The sequence below is a fragment of the Mustela lutreola genome, chromosome 9 (assembly GCF_030435805.1).
Source record: "Mustela lutreola isolate mMusLut2 chromosome 9, mMusLut2.pri, whole genome shotgun sequence".
NCBI classification, from domain to species: domain Eukaryota; kingdom Metazoa; phylum Chordata; class Mammalia; order Carnivora; family Mustelidae; genus Mustela; species Mustela lutreola.
The window spans coordinates 53,988,506-54,000,664 of NC_081298.1; positions in this window are offsets into that span (position 1 = coordinate 53,988,506).

Genomic DNA, 12,159 nt, shown 5'->3' on the forward strand with positions numbered 1-12,159 from the left:
CCCTTCATGTCTCCTTAGCAGCCTGGCTTCCTCTCTCCGCACAGGGATCAGGTGACATTTGTCTTGCTTCCGGCCTGCTGTTCCTGCCAGGGCATGCTCTCCTGCTTCCCGACCTTTTCCCGACCACAAGGCCAACGGCTCCTTCTCTGGGGGCGGCGTGCTGCGCCTTCCCCAGACTTGTTCCTGGGGAGCGCAGCGACAGACGTGTTCAACCACGCTTCTCTCTTAGATCTCAAATACACAACATAACCCTACACCTAAAGGAGTTGCAGAAAGAACAACAAGGAACACCTAAACCCAGCAGAAGAAGAGGAATAATAAAGATCAGAGCAGAAATCAATGAAATAGAAACAAATAACAAAGAAACAAAAACCACAAAAAACCAACAACAACAAAAAACAATAGAACAATAGAACAAATCAACGAAACTAGGAGCTGGTTCTTTGAAAGAATTAATAAGATTGATAAACGCCTTTCCAGACTTATCAAAAAGAAAAGAATAAATAAAATCATGAAATAAATAAATAAATAAATAAAATCATGAATGAAAGAGGAGAGATAACAACCAACACCAAAGAAATACAAACCATTATAAGAACATACTATGAGCAACTCTAAGCCAACAAATTCAACAATCTGGAAGAAATGGATACATTCCTAGAGACATATAAACTACCACAACTGAACCAGGAAGAAATAGAAAACCTGAACAGACCCATAACCAGTACGGAGATTGAAACAGTCATCAAAAATCTCCAAACAAACAAAAGCCCCGGGCCAGATGGCTTCCCAGGGGAACTCTACCAAACATTTAAAGAAGAATTAATTCCTATTCTCATGATACTGGTCCAAAAAAAATAGAAATGGAAGGAAAACGCCCAAACTCTTTTTTACTGAGGACAGCATCACCTAGATCCCAAAACCAGACAAGGATCCCATCAAAAAATAGAACTACAGACCAAAATCCTTGATGAACACAGATACGAAAATTCTCACCAAAATACTAGCCAATAGGATTCAACAGTACATTAAAAGGATTATTCACCACGACCAAGTGGGATTTATTCCAGGGCTACAAGGTTGGTTCAACATCTTCAAATCAATCAGTGTGATACAAGACATCAATAAAGGAAAGAACAAGAACCATATGATACTCAATAGATGCTGAAAAAGCATTTGACAAAGTGCAGTATCCCTTCCTGATTAAAACTCTTCAAAGTGTAGGGATAGAGGGCACATATTATCAATATTATCAAAGCCATCTATGAAAAACCCACTGCAAATATCATTCTCAATGGAGAAAAACTGAATACTTTTCCGCTGAGGTCAGGAACACGGCAGGGATGTCTGTTATCACCACTGCTATTCTACATTGTACTAGAAGTCCTAGCCTCAGCAATCAGACAACAAAAAGAAATTAAAGGCATCCAAATTTTGCCAAATTGGCAAAAGAGAAGTCAAACTATCCCTGTTTTCAGATGATATGATACTGTAGGAGGAAAACTTAAAGGACTCCACTCCAAATCTGCTATAACTTGTATAGGAATTCTGTAAAGTGTCAGCATATAAAATCAATGCACAGAAATTGGTTGCATTTTTTTAAACCAACAAGACTGAAGAAATAGAAATTAAGGAGTGAGTCCCATTTACAATTGTACCCCAAACCCTAAGATACCTAGGAATAACACAAACCAAAGAGACTATCTATACTCAGAAAACTCTAAAGTACTCATGAAAGAAATTGAGGAAGACACAAAGAAATGGAAAAATGTTCCATGCTCCTGTATTGGAAGAACAAATATTGTGAAAATGTCTATGCTACCTAAAGCAATCTACACATTTAATGCTATCCCTATCAAAATCCCATCCATTTTTTTCAAAAAAATGGGACAAATAATCCTAAAATATATATGCAACCAGAAAATACCTCGAATAGCCAGAGGAATATTGAAAAAGAAAGCCAAAGTTGTTGGCATCACAATTCCAGACCTCAAGCTCTATTACAAAGTTGTCATCATCAAGATAGTAGGGAAATGTCCCCAAAACAGACATAGATCAATGAAACAGAATAGAGAGCCCAGAAATACACCCTCAAATCTATGGTCAACTAATCGTCACCAAAGCAGGAAGGAATGTCCAATGGAAAAAAGACAGCCTCTTCAACAAATGGTGTTGGGAAAATTGAACAGCCATATGCAGAAAAATGAAATTAGACAATTTCCTTACACCATACATGAAAATAGACTGGAAATGGATGAAGAAGCATAATGTAGCAGAAACTTTGGAGATTATCTCAATCCATTGGAGACACCCCATTTATTAGCTTGCTATTGACAAAGTTATTTACAAACTGTAGAGCAAGAGGTTGTAATGTAGAAAACTGATGGTAATGTACAAGATTCTTGTTGACAATAATGCAAGTTAGTGATTTTTCATTAGAGAACATAAATTCTATAACCCAAATTATGGGCCCAGAGCACTTCTGCTGCACAACTCTGCTTATATCCCAAATAACCATGTGAACGAGTTTTAATATCTGCTTCTCTTATTAATTTTTGAATAAAAATTCTTGACACAAGTATTTTATAATTGTGTGATAATCATGCATTTAATTTCTTGGAGAACAAAACACACTTTAGCATAACTAGGTTCGTTCACAGAACTAGCCTTGATAACACACTTCTATATGTTAGAAATGATGTAATAAATGTAGAATATTGGGCACTTGTTTGGTATTCTTTGCCATGTTTTGCACTATCTAAAAAGATATCAGTGAACTTGGACAGGAGTTAGTAGACATGAAAGAAAATAAAATATTACAAAGAAGAATACTCTGTGGTCCACAACCTAAACGGGCTGGGATTCCCATCATTTGGATCCCTGTAGCTTTACAAAAGTCAATTGAATTTTTGTATCTCCGATTAAAGTTGATTCCCCAGTACTTTTTCAAACATCTCTTGTAAAGTATTGTTTCCCAGAAAAAAAGGGATTTTGCACATGTATCTGCCTTTGTCTCTGGTCATGATCTCAGTCAGGATGCTGGGATCGAGCTCCATATCGGGCTTGCTGCTCATTAGGGAATATACTTCTCAGTCTCTCTCTGCCGCTACATCCCCCTGCCCCACTCATGCTCTCTCTCTCTCTCAAATAAATAAATACAATCTTTAAATTTTTAATTAAAAATAAGATAAATAAAATAAAATAAAAAGTCTGGTCTTACTGCCCCATTTAGCTCCTTTTTTTTTTTTTTTTGAGTTGTATTTAAAGCAGCATGAGAGAACATGAGGCTCTCAAACTTAAAAAAAAGGAAAAAATTGAGTTTTGTTAGGATTTAAGATCTTGTCTGCTAGACAACAATGTTGGCTTTGTTAACATGTGAAAATTAACAAAAGAGAATAAGATAAAATTCTAATAATTTTTGTAGAAATTAAAAATTTTCTCCAACCCAATTACATACAGACCCATTAAGTAAATTCATTCCAATGTCCCAGACCAACCTTTTCTAATAGTAATGCATCTGTGTAAACAGGGTCAACCCAAGGAATAAATAAATATTATTATTTTTTTCCTGTCTCTTCCACAGTCACATCTGGGTATATTGGTAGCAAGCCAATTATCTATCTTATAAGACATGATATCATAAGGAAGGGTATTCTGTCCATTTGGAACAACTGAAAATCATTGTAATTTTATCTTGGTGCAGTAACTTGAGATGGCACAGTGTGGGTTATGAATATATTTTATTTTTTTTTACTGGGAAGAAGAGATTATAGAGATATCTGTTATCCAGAGAGACTGACAGGTGTTGATAGTTGCCAGGTCAATATCCATCTACTTTTTCCTTTAATATCAGAAAGCACTGAGGAATTGACAACAAGGAAACTTAAAACAACATCAAATATTTTATTGTCTCTTTTCTAGTTACATTGTAACCATATGACAAAGTATCAGTCGTACAAGATATCATTCTCTTTTACCTCTATCTTTCTGCCAGAAATGTGGGATTAATAGTGAGAACTCCAACAGCAATTTTTGCAACTGTGAATAAAAAGCCATGAAAACCTCTAAGATACTTCACTTGACTTTCTTAAGACTCTGAACTAACACCAGAAAACACTCTCTGTAGTCTTCTTGTTAAATGAAAAAATATGGTTAAACCACTTTTGACAGTCTACTACCTACAGCAAAATGTAAATCTTAATTGAAATATGTCCTCTCAGCTGTGCTTAAGCAACTGAGTCCTGAGCTTTTCAGGTTTTCAGTCTGAAAGAGTACACCTCTGGTGCTCTGAAAGGGAAGAAAAAGGACACCCTGTTCTCCATATAAATTAAAGAAGAGAAATCTGTGCATTTAAGTGGGCCATATAAAATTTATCAAGCAATTATCTCCTAACTCCTTCCTATCCAAATTACCTGATATGCTCTCCCTACTCCTTTAATCCACGTTACTGCCTTTTCCAGGATTCTGTATCACATCACAACATGTCTTCTGTTATTTCCTTCTTGCAAGCTAGTTTTGTTTTCTCCATCTAAAAAAATCAACAATCATTGTGTATTTCAATTCCCATTTTCCTCAAATGCATTGATTCTTCTTATCTATTACTCTTTTCTCATACTCAGTGTCTTTGTCTTTATGGGGTTTGTACTTTGCTTTTCCCCATCCTTTACTGCCCTTATATAATCAAATCTAATAACTTCTTAGAGAAAGTTAAAAATTCCTGCATAGCCACACGTGAACACAAAGTCACTGATTTTTAGCAAACCTATAAGATAGTCAGACATCCATTCACTTTCTTTTTTTTAAGATTTTATTTATTTATTTATTTATTTGACAGAGAGAGATGACAAGCAGGCAGAGAGGCAGGCAGAGAGAGAGGAGGAAGCAGGCTCCCTGCTGAGCAGAGAGCCTGATTTGGGGCTCGGTCCCAGGACCCTGGAATCATGACCTGAGCCAAAGACAGTGGCTTAACCCACTGAGCCACCCAGGCGTCCCTCCATTCAATTTCTTAACTGAGTCTCAAATGCATCCTGAGTTCTAACCTAAACCTAAGTTCTACTTCTTACACGTTGTTCTATGACCAAATTCTTTCAGTTCGGTATTTTGTAACATTTAAATATTAATCAATTGATGCTTTGTTTGTGTATTTCTATGAAAATAATTTGAATACTGTAGATTTATTGTTATATTTATAGATTTATAATCAAGGTTTCATCAGTTGAAGTTTTTCAAAATTTCGGATATAATGATTAACCTAAAATGATACTGCCTCAAATCCCTCTGATATCAAGGCCCAACCCCTGATTATAGCCAAACCTGTGGTGGATAGTTCCATGGGAAATTGCAGTTACTTAACACTGATAGCATCTCATGTTCTCTCTCTCATTTTAAAATGTCTCCAACACAACCCAAATGTGTAGGAGAGTTAATGTCCTCTGAGGACAGCTCTCAGTGAAGTGGAAATAAGAACCATAGGTAAAATTGTCAGTTTTCAGGTCTTCATGAGGACAACTTAAAGAAGTTTCTCAGGACCTTTCAGTAAAAGCAAGCCTACATTTTTTATCCACAACAATTATATCAACAATGTACCTCTTTGACAAAGTTGCTTCTTCACTGTATCACTTTCCCATTCTTTTCTACCTTGGGTAATCTCCCAGATAAACTAACAGTACTCAAATCCTTTGTCCTACTCTTTGCTCTCAGGATAAATGGAGGCAAAAGACTTAGATTAATATCAAGTTCTGAATGGGATCTTAGAGCTATTTCTGTCCAGATTTTCATAAACATAGGGACCTTTGAATTATCAGGCTATAAATAAGTTCTAAATGGAGGGGGCAAAAGCAAAAAGTAGAAATTTTTATGTTTGATTTTTAATCATGATTAATTGACTTTATTGATTATTAAAAATACTAACATATAAAAGTGTGGATCTTTGTAAAACAATGTCATAATGTGAGAAATAAGTTGCATAGTTCTTTTGAGAATATTAAACCAAGTGTTCAGGTGCCATCTAATTTCTTGTTTAATCCAAAACTTTGGTGTGCATTATCTTGAGGAATAGGATTTTGAAGTCCAGACAGACTAACAGAAAACTGATCCAAATGTGTGTGTTTATATTTCTGCTTTTGTTGTAGAAATCAAAGTGTGATTGCTGGTTTAAAATGGTAAAACTAATAATGTTCATGGACTCTATTATAAATTTTCTAATTGTATGGGAAGAATCCAATAAACATAGAATTAACTGATTTGCAAATCCTCAAAGAGCTACAGGATCAGGTAGTGGTATGTTCTGATTCAACAGCATTATCATGCAGCATTTTATATGTGTGGCTAATGGATATTTTCATGAATGTTTGCTAGCTAGTCAGCCAATACAGAGAAATAATTGGTAGGGTAATTACTCACAGTTGTGTTTAATAAGATGAGAGAAAATTATCAAATGACACTAATAATAATAATCCTATAGCAGGCTAAATAATTCAATGATAATTACAAGTATTAATCCAGCTTTCTTCCCTGATTATGACTCTTCTCTCCTTTATCCTAATGGGAGTAGCAGATTGTCTGCAATGAATTGTGAAAACCCAGCAGTGACTTTGGCAGTGAAGGCCTCCCATCAATTTTGATAGGTTAAAATGATTCTGGTTGGTCTTGAGCAAATGTGTTAATTTTTATTTTCTGTGTGTGTCATAAAAGAAAGAAGCAATAGTAAATTCTTGCTGTTATTCCATGGAGCCAATAAAATCATACTGCCAACAAGAGGCTGTTGACACCGTAAGTGTAGTTAACTGTCTTGAAATACTAGGCCTGGAAATAAAATTCCAATATTTCACATAACCTCTTTTTTTTTAAAGAAAAAAACAAAACAAAACAAAACAAAACAACGATACTGCTGTTGTGTAACTGTTGTGTAACTATTTTTGAACATGTCTACTGTGAGTGTATATATATATATTTTTTTTTCTGTGCAATAAATTCATTTAGAGATAAATTTGGATTGCAAATTATTTTGGGGGAGGCATGGTATTTGTGGCTAGTCTTACAAGTAAAAAGGACTAAAAGAAAGAAGAAAAACATTTTTTATTACAGCATATTTACATCTGTCCAAAGTACTTATTTACTATAATACTGAATAATGTATAATACTGTACACAAAGAAAGAAGTTAAATGAGTTATAATTCAGTCGAAGTATAGCTGGCCATTTTAAAACTTACCACTGAATCTTTCTGGCATGAAATGTGATATCTGGCAATCTGGTCCAATTCATTACATCAGGTCATTTGTATGTTCTTATTACCATTTTGATAGCATAGCACATTTTATAACCCAGACATTTTACAATGGAACTATGATGCATGTATTTTCAAAAGTATAGACATACATGAAGCTATGAGGTCCAAAAAGATGAATGTCCGTAGTACCATATAGACTCAACAAATAAAAGTGTCCAGGGCTCTGAGTGAGATTTATGAATATTGTATAAGATTAGACCAACATGTGGTTTTGATATAAATAATCTGTTCTTAAATTAGAATTACAATCGTTGAGTACAGTGTTGAAAATGGCAGATAGATTTTAACTATCTTTGCTCACTAGGGAAAATGGAAAAATGTTTAGTTTGGTCAGATTTTCACTTAACTTCTGAAAAATCTTACGTTTGAGAGAACCCTTCTGAAATAAGAATCCTTAAAGATATAACCATTTGGCACAAGTTTTCAAGAAACTTGTTGGATGTTGTAGACAATTATATGGCACACGTACTGTTCTAGATGTTACATGGCCAATATGTAAGCCATACCAAGGCTACATATACATATAGAGATGTTCCTCAGCTTACAAGGGGGCTATGTACAGAGAAACACATAAACAATTGAAAATGCATTTAATACCCCTAAACTATCAAATATCATAGCTTACCTTAAGCTTATTTAAACATACTCAGAACACTTACATTTGCCTGCATTTGGGCAAAATCATCTTAAGCAAAGCCTATTTTATAACAAAGTATCAAATATCACATGCAATTTATTAAATATTACACTAAAAAAAAGAAGAATGTTTATATATAGAATGCTTGTAAGAATATCAGGTGTTCACCCATGTAATCTTATAGCTGACTGGGAGCTGTGGCTTACTGCCACTGCCCAGCATCACAAGATGACACCATACCACATGTCACTGGCCCTTTTTATAAAGACCCAAATTCAAAATTCAAAGTACAGTTTCTACTGAATCACTTTCACTTTCACATCATTGCCAAATATATCATAAGTTGAATCATTGTAAATCAGGAGCCATCTTATTTGAAAGGTAAATCACAGTCACCCATATACACCCAAAAGAAGGTCTTCATGTAGGGCCATCTATGGATCTCTAAACAACATAGCATGACTTATCAACAGCAAAAAATGGATGTGAAGGGGACAATTGCTTTTCGTCAGTACTCTGAGCAGTAACATACATGGCCTTACTCACCTAGCAGAACTCCAGAGCTAGCTGATGGCAAGGAATTTTACAAATGTTTGCTGAACAGATTAAGCACTATTCTTTTTAAATTAGTGTGCATATCTGTTTTCTAAAGATATGTTAATTTATTTTATTGACTTATTACAAAACCAAATAATTTCCTCTTATTTAAGTGGCAGGTAAATAGAATTGTTTTTAATTTAAATCAAATGGCTTTTTAGGGAAAATATACTAAAAATTCTGAAACTTGTATTGCTTATGAATCTTTTATTGGAATCCTTATCAAGTTGTACTTTTCAAGTTTTTCCTAAATAATCTTCAATGAATTGAAAATATTTTTTGGATTTTATTCAAGGCTATTAACATACAATTTCACTTTGTTAAATATAGTGCTAAACTTTCAACCAAAACGTTGTGTCTTTTTTTTTCCACTACCACAACCTCCATCTACTGACTGGATTCTCTCCCCAACTAGCACATATATACCATTGTCTATCTTTAGGATAAGTAAGGGTCATCTTTTGTCTTTATTCTATTCCTCGTATGCTTCTGAACTTGTTGAATTTTAATATAGTCACACCATAAGCATCACATATTTGATTTCCCTTTAAATAGTAAACAGTGCACAACCAGAGCATACCTTCAAAGCTATCAATATACTTACTCTGACATATTATTTTTGTATTTTTGTAAATTAAAATAATTAAATTATAGAACAAGAGTTTCAGGTGGTAGGTGTTGTAAGTTTTACCCAAACTGACTTTTGTCAAACTCGTTTTGGTCATCATATATGTCAAGTAGTTTTCTCGAGTTTATTTTTAGAATATCCTTGTATAATGAATATTTACACTGATATCTAGTATAAAAATCTTGCAATTTATTTTAGAAATATTAAGATATTGAAAATCAATTTCTTTAATTCATTGAAGACATTTTTGGCTTGTTTCCAGTACTTTCTTACTGGTTAAAAAATGAATTTGAAGTAGTCTGAATTTCATTATTATATGGCACTTTCCCTTTGATGAATACAAAGACGATATTCTATATTAGCTATCTGAGAAGAATTTATTTTTTTAATTTTATTTATTTGTAAGAGAGAGAGTGAGAGAGAGCACAAGCAGGGGGAGCAGCAGGGTGAGGGAGAAGCAAACTCCCGGCTAAGCAGGGAATCTGTTGCAGAACTCAGTCCCAGGACCCTGAGCCACCCAGGTGTCCCAATCTGAGAAGAGTTCTGTATGTCATTCCTATTAATAAGCAGTTTAAAGTCTAGGTAATTAACTTAATATTTTAGTGGCTATTACATAGATAGCACTATGTTCCAGGCAGAGGGTAAGAAAGAAATATTAAATCAACCATATTCTATGCATTATAAATGAAAATAATTACTCAATCATAATAAATCCTTCTATTTATGGAATATCAACTTATAAGCTTTCCTCCATATGAACAATGCCAAATACCAGAATAAAGGGTCATCTAATACAAATAAAGGATAGAATTAAAGAATTCTGGTAAGCCACTTAATTTTGAAAAATGGTGTTCTATTGTTGCTGAGTTCTGGTTTTCAGTTACATAATATCTGATAAGTGTAGGAGTAACATGAGTGTTACGTGAGATGAGAAATGGTATATAATTAAGATATTTTTAAAAGTACAGATAAATACAAATTTGTAAACATAGCATTATGGAGGAATAAAAATAAAATACACACTCTAAAGTGAATAAATCTTGGAAAGCTAATAGAGAAGTAAAACAAGGACAGTGCAAAAAGTATGGTACATTTTTATGAAGTTCATACAAATTCTGTGAAACCATAGATGGACTTAAAGATACTATTATGTATCAAATATTGTAAAAATTAAGCAAGGAAATAGCAAACATAAAATAACCAAAGCATACAAACTTGGGTAGATACAATAGGTGTGATCATGTTCTACTTCATAAAGAGATGAGTTAATAGATAAATAGAAGTAATTAGACTTTTTAGAAGTTAATAAAACTTTGCCTGTTATTTCTTAGTAATATAAAATATATGGTTTTCTAACAAAAACGTTTATCTTAAAAATATTTAAAAATAAATTTCAGGCTACTTATAAGGTTATATTTACTTTTCCACTGAAGGAAAAGCTGGTTGTTGTAGTTGTAGTTGTTTGTTTGTTTTAGTCTCCTCCTAGTTTTTATTATTATAATGTGGAATGAGGAATGTTAGATTGAAAAGTGAATTATTTTATAGACAAAAATCATTACTTGATTCACCTCCTGGTACAGCAGATGGAACTCCTGAAAATATGCCCTTTTGCCTTAAGGAAGAGTAACATGCTTACTTCTGAAACATACTTGGTGGTGGCCCTAAATAGTGACACCATAGTAAACATTTTGAATATTTGCAATTAATTTTTATAGTCATAGGGCTCTAAAAGGCACTGCTGGTATCTTAGCAGGTATTTCAATAAAGCTAAAAGTTGCCTGATGGTTTAAAAATATTAACAAGGCACAAAACATGGCAGAAGTATTGTCCTCAGATATTATTTTTTTCCATATGCTCCTGATTCCAGACATGACAAGTTGTTTTTTAAAATTTTTTTTATAAAAGATTTTATTTATTTATTTGACAGAGATCACAAGTAGGCAGAGTCAGGCAGAGAGAGAGAGGAGGAAGCAGGCTCCCTGCTGAGCTGAGAGCCCGATGTGGGACTCGATCCAAGGATCCCGGGATCATGACCTGAGCCGAAGGCAGAGGATTTAACCCACTGAGCCACCCAGGCGCCCCCATACAAGTTATTTTTGATAGATATATATACAATGTATTTTCCAGTTATAAGAAAAATGGTTCTGCTATGTTTAACCTTTTTTTTAAATTACATAATTTTTTAATTAAAATTTTATTTTTTAATGTTTTACTTTTCTTTTCTTTTCTTTTTTAAAGATTTTATTTATTTATTTGACAGAGAGAGATCACAAGTAGGCAGAGAGGCAGGCAGAGAGAGAGAGAAAGAGGGAAGCAGGCTCCCTGCAGAGCAGAGAGCCTGATGCGGGGCTCAATCCCAGGACCCTGAGATCATGACCTGAGCCGAAGGCAGCAGCCCAACCCACTGAGCCACCCAGGTGCCCCAATGTTTTACTTTTCAATATACTACTTAGAATATAAAACCTATTCCATTTTGTAAGAAGTTTAACCATTTAAAAAATGGTAATTTTCTCATTGTGTCTTCCCCTCACATTGCTTTATTTTGAATAAAAAATTTCACAATAAACATAACTGATGCTTTCCTTCTGATGGTCCCTCTGTTGGTCATAGTGTATATGAGCCATGACAATTAGTTTTACAAAATTTATTGATGTTTGTTGATATGTTTGATCATAACTAATTTTCCCTCCCTTATCTAGATTCCCCAGCTTTCAGACAGGTGGACACTTCAATAAACCATACCCAAGGGATGTATCAAGTACTTCTTAGACATTCTCTCAGATCCTTGAGGTCTCATTTTGCCTAGGGATTTGCAATAGGTTCTGCCAGAGGCACCACTGTGACAACTGATGTCCATGGTCTATCTCCTGCTAAGCTCAAGAGGTCACTGGTTTCCCAGTTTATCTATACAATTAATGCATTCCAGCAAGTTCTTTTTTTAAATATTAACAAACTTATTTTAAAGTTTATATGGAGAGGCAAAGACTCACAATTGTCAACATAGTGT